The following is a 5,598-nucleotide window of genomic DNA, read 5'->3' on the forward strand; positions in this document are numbered from 1 at the left end:
TTTGTTTGTTTTTGAGACAGGGTTTCTCTGTGTAGCCCTGCCTGGCTGTCCTGGAACTCACTCTGTAGACCAGGCTGGCCTCGAACTCAGTCTTTCCATCTTTCTGCCCTCTCTTCCTGAGTGTCAGCTGAGCTTGAGAGGAAAGCAATCTGAACGTCCTGAACATCGGTTTAAGGCTGAGCACTCAACAATCCTTTTCATCGCCCTGACCAGATATGAATGATTTAACCACAGCCCACTACAGAATGGGATTCCTCTGGACCCGGATGCAGTGACACACACCTTTCTTCCCAGTAGTTGGGAGGCAGTAGCAGGTAGATCTCTGTAAATTCAAGGCCAGCCTGGTCTTCATAGTGAGTTCCAGGTCAGCAAGACTACATAGTAAGTAAGACACTGCTTCAAAAACAAACAAACAAAAAACCCGAAAGCAAAGAAGCCTCTTTGACCAAAGAGAAGAACACGGTTGGCCTGCATATAAACATAAAGATTCAAAAATCATTTAGCAGTAAATTACCAATGAGGGCCTTTGAACTGATTTACAATAACAGATGTGTTTCCTCCCAGATGTGTTTTATCCCAATTAGAAAGTGAGTGGTAGGTTATCCCCAAAGCTGTCATGTCACTATGGCACTAGTGGGCATATCTTGCCTGGTAGGTCACTATTATAGCACATGAGGTCATGCATGGGTAAGATCACTGATAGCTTTTCTCCTTCAGAGGCCTACATAGCACCTTCCAGTATTATAAACTCTATTCAGCGGAAAGGAGGCTTCCAGCTCACATCCAGTATAATCCCTGTGTCTCATGGGGTATTTATCCTCAATGTGTTTTATCTTCAGCAAGGACTTGGTTTGTCTTCTTCTTCTTCTTCTTCTTCTTCTTCTTCTTCTTCTTCTTCTTCCTCTTCCTCTTCTTCTTCCTCCCCCTCTTCTTCCTCCTCCCCCTCCTCTTCCTCCTCCTCTTCCCTCTCCTCTTCTTCTTCCACCTCCTTCTTTTGTGGGAGAGGGATTTTTGAGACAGGGTTTCTCTGCATATCTTTGGCTGTCCTGGAACTCACTCTGTATACCAGGCTGGCCTCGAACTCACAGAGATCCACCAGCCTGTGCTTCCAGAGTGCTGGGATTAAAGGCATGCACCACCACTACAACCTATTTTTTGTTCAATAGTGATTTTGTGTGTGTGTGTGTGTGTGTGTGTGTGTGTGTGTGTGTGTTTAGTTTCATATAGCTAGGTGTGTTGTTGACAGGGTCTCACTATGTACCGCTGCTAGCCTATAACTCACTATGCTATGCAAACCAGGCTGGCCTGAAATTCACAAAAATCTGCCAGCAATTAAATGTGTACACCACCACACCAGTCTGCAGTTGGGTCTTACCATCTAGTTCTATGTGAATGAAGGAGAGGTGGAGGAGGAAGAAGAGGAGGAGCAGGAGGAGGAGGAGAAAAAACATCACTGCTCCTAGAAGTGATGGAGGAGAAAGTTTATTCTAGATAAAAGGGAGAACATAGCCAGAGGCAGGTGTTAGCATTTTGTCTAAGCTCCGCCCCACAGTTACCTAGCAACAGCCAGGTGTGCCTAAGTCACTAAAAAGGGGGCTGCTTTCCCTGCTTGTCTCTTTTGCCTTCTTGCACTCCCTCTGTCCTCTCATCCCTGTCTCTCCCCATTCCCCTCCCGCCTCCCTCTAGTGCTCCTCTACTTACTTCTCCCCGCCCCCCTCCCCCCCCCGGCGCCCCCCCTCCCCCGTCTTTCTCTGTCTCTATTGCCCTCTCAACTCCCCTCCCCATGCCCTGAGTAAACTCTATTCTCTACTATACGTCATGTGGCTGGTTCCTCAGGGGGAAGGGATGCCTCAGCATGGGCCCACCGAGGCACCCCCTTCCCCCACACCTGACTACACATCCACCAAGCTACCCTTCCTCTTCTCTCTTTCTCTTTTTATAAAACACAACAGCAGGGAGGGACATCTGGGAGAGTCCTAAGTGGATATGACCCTGAGCCAGGTGGGGGGGGTGGGGGAGAAAGAAGGGGGGAGGAAACCAGATGCAGCAGCCAAGAAAGAGGGCGAAGGTAAAAGAGGGAGGGCTACTCAGATAGATGGATTATATAGGCAAGAGTCTGGGTGGGCAGTCAGCCTGGCTCCTGGGCTGAAGATGGCGGGAGGAGAATGGGGTGTGCCAGCCATTTCCTTGTAGATGTGAAAGATAGGGACTGAGGGATGCTGGGAGAACCTGGCAACCAAATCGGCTTTGATATGTTAAATAGGCACCTCAGCCATTTGTCCCAGGGTTTGAGACTAAACAGTGGGTAGCCACAGGCAGGACAATTATCCTGTTCTGTTTTGGAGCCTGGTCTAAAGGTTGCCTGAACCCAGAGAAGAAGCACCTAGCACTAAGCCCAGGTTTTTAAAGGGACGCTTAGAAGACAGAAGACTTCCTGCGCTGGTGCTAAAAGGCTCCTCCACTTCCTGCTCTGCGCATAGGCAGGCCAGCTCCTTTTCCTCGATTCCTTGAGCACACTGTGGTTTTCTCTGCTTGAGGGGCTCTCCCCAGATCACGACTCCCTGCCCCATCCCCTTCATGTCTGTGCTGTAAAGGTTACTTTGTCTGAGAAGCCTTCTTTAACCCTATTGAACAGACTATATTCTTGGCTTGGGGTGCAGAAAGGGGCATACACTAGCCATCCAACACTTGCCTAGAGTGCACAGCTTCAGGTTTCTATCTTTCCAGAAATCAAAGTAAAATGCAAAGCAATCTGTATTCCCAGTCCCTTCTTCCACCTTGACAGCATTTACCACCATCTAACATACTATATAATTTCATTATGTCATTATTTTTGATTTTTTTACAGGACATATTATTTTTGTTTTATCTATATGTGAGTGTTTGCCTGCATGTGTGTACCACATGTGTGCCCGGTACTCATGGAGGCAAGCAGACAGGGTCCGATCCCCTGGAGCCTGAAGTCACAAGGAGCTGCTGTGTGAGTTCTGGGAACAGAACCCAGGTCCTCTGCAGGAGCAGCAAGTGCTCTTAACCATGGAAGCATCTCTTCTCTTCAGCGCAGATCTGTTTAGTATTTAGTTGTCATTTTTATTGTCAGTCTCTCTCCTATGATAGATAAGTACTCAGAGCTTGCAGCAGTAGCCTGTTGTTCATTCTCTCTCTCTCTCTCTCTCTCTCTCTCTCTCTCTCTCTGTGTGTGTGTGTGTGTGTGTGTGTGTGTGTGTGTGTGTGTGTGTGAGATCAGTGTAGGGGCACGTGTTTGTAATGCCAGAAGCAGGAGGATACAAATTTCAAGCCAACCTAGTCTTTATAGCAAAACCTCATAAAAGACGAAACTCAGCCAGCCATGGTGACTCACATCTGTAATCCCAGCACTGGGGAGGGTGAGAGTGGAAGCAGAAAGATCAGGAATTCTAGGTTACTTGCGGTTATATCACAAATTCAAGGTCAGACTAGGCTAACCAATTCCCTATCTTAAAATATATGCATTGTGGGGGATGGAGAGATGGCTCAGTTTTTAAGAGTATTTGCTGCTGTTTCTGAGAACCCTGGTTCAGTTCACAGCCGCCACATGGTGACTTATAACAGTCTGTAGTTTCAGAGGATTCAATAGCTTCTTTTGGCTTCCCTAGGCACCAGGTACCCAGTGGTACACTTACAAATATGCAGGCAAATACTGACACACATAAAACAAGGGTAAATAAATGTTAAACACATACACAATCAAATGAATGAGTATTTCTTTTTTAAACTGATACATAAGAACATAAAAAATATGCAAGTTAATATGGTACCATGTAATTTTTAAAGTATGTATTTATTCACTTATTCATTCATTTTTATGTGTGTATCTGTATGCCCTTGTGTTTGTGAGACACCAAATGTGTGCCCTCTGGAAGAGCAATAATCACTTATAACTTATGAGCCCTCTTTCTAGCTCCAACCCCACCTCCATTCTGTACTTATACACGAGTACATTTGTGTTTTCTGTGTCTTTAGTTTATTTACAAACATATCTAGTAAGTTATATGAGTTCAAGAGTTCAATCCATTCTTACATTGTATATTTTCTTTTAAGATTTATTTATTTATTTATTATATGTAAGTCTACTGTAGCTGTCTTCAGACACCCCAGAAGAGGGAGTCAGATCTCATTACAGATGGTTGTGAGCCACCATGTGGTTGCTGGGATTTGAACTTGGGACCTATAGAAGGTCAGCCAGTACTCTTAACTGCTGAGCCATCTCTCCAGCCCCTACATTGTATCATTTATAAACCAGTATATATGCATCTGTCTTCTCAAACATTTATGATTTGTGGTTGTTTTGTTTTGAGACAGGGTCTTATGTAGATCAGGCTAGCCTGCAACTTTCTAGGTAGCCATGACTGACTTTGAACTTTCTGTTTTGTTTTATTTTGTTTTTGGAAATCGGGTTTCTCTGTGTAGCCTGGCTGTCCTGAAATTCACTCTGTGGACCAGGCTGGCCTCAAACTCACAGAGAGCTGCCTGCCTCTCCACTCCCCACTCCCAGTGCTGGATTAAAGGTATATGCCACCACCAACTGGGTTTTTAAATTTTTTTTTTAAAGATTTATTTTATTTATTTATTATATGTAAGTACACTGTAGCTGTCTTCAGACACACCAGAAGAGGGCATCAGATCTCATTACGGGTGGTTGTGAGCCACCATGTGGTTGCTGGGATTTGAACTTCGGACCTTTGGAAGAGCAGTCGGGTGCTCTTACCCACTGAGCCATCTCACCAGCCCTAAATTTTATTTTTAATGTTTTAATTTTTTGGTTTTTTTTATTTTAATTACCTGTATGTATGTATGTATGTATGTGCACTATGTGTGTGTCTTGTATCTGTGAAGCCAGAAGAAGACATTGGAACTGGAGTTGTTAAGGACAGTTATAAGCAACATACAGGTGGTAAGATTCACCTGTATGTCCTGGAACTCACTTTGTAGACCAGGCTGGCCTCGAACCCAGAAATCCGCCTGCCTCTGCATCCTAAGTGCTGGGACTAAAGGCATGCGCCACCATGCCCGGCTCAGTATATTATTGTTGTCTTTAGGACCCTACTGTGCAACTGTTGTAGGGTATCCACTAGAGAAGGCTGATTGAACATGGGCTTAAGACAACAGAAAGTCTTTATTAGCTGGCCCTAACTACACCGAATGTTTGGGATCCCAGTGTAGCCCTGAGTTTTTCTCAGGGTGAGTTTCTTAAGCTCAAAAACCATGTTCTAGGTTGACATACTTCAGTTAACAAGAACAGTTAGTCAGTCAGAAGCGACACTACGAAAGCCAAAAAGCAAGGCTTGTACATTTACGTGCTTTCCCAGAAGTATAGACCTGGATAGATTAGGCCTTTGTTTTTCTTTTGGCTGGTGGTGCTGTCTACAAGCTTAGTTATACAGTGTGAATGGCCCTTCCACCATCGAGTCAGTTGTGTTAAGGTCTGGGGCCCTGTTATACAACACACCAGAACGTCTTGTCTTGCTTCTAGCTAAGTATACCTCAGTACCAACCTTACCCCATCACCTGGTCTCATCTCTTCCTTCCCCAGCCTCTGCCACTTTTTTTTTTTTTTTT

This window comes from Mus caroli, chromosome 7 (assembly GCF_900094665.2).
Source record: "Mus caroli chromosome 7, CAROLI_EIJ_v1.1, whole genome shotgun sequence".
NCBI classification, from domain to species: domain Eukaryota; kingdom Metazoa; phylum Chordata; class Mammalia; order Rodentia; family Muridae; genus Mus; species Mus caroli.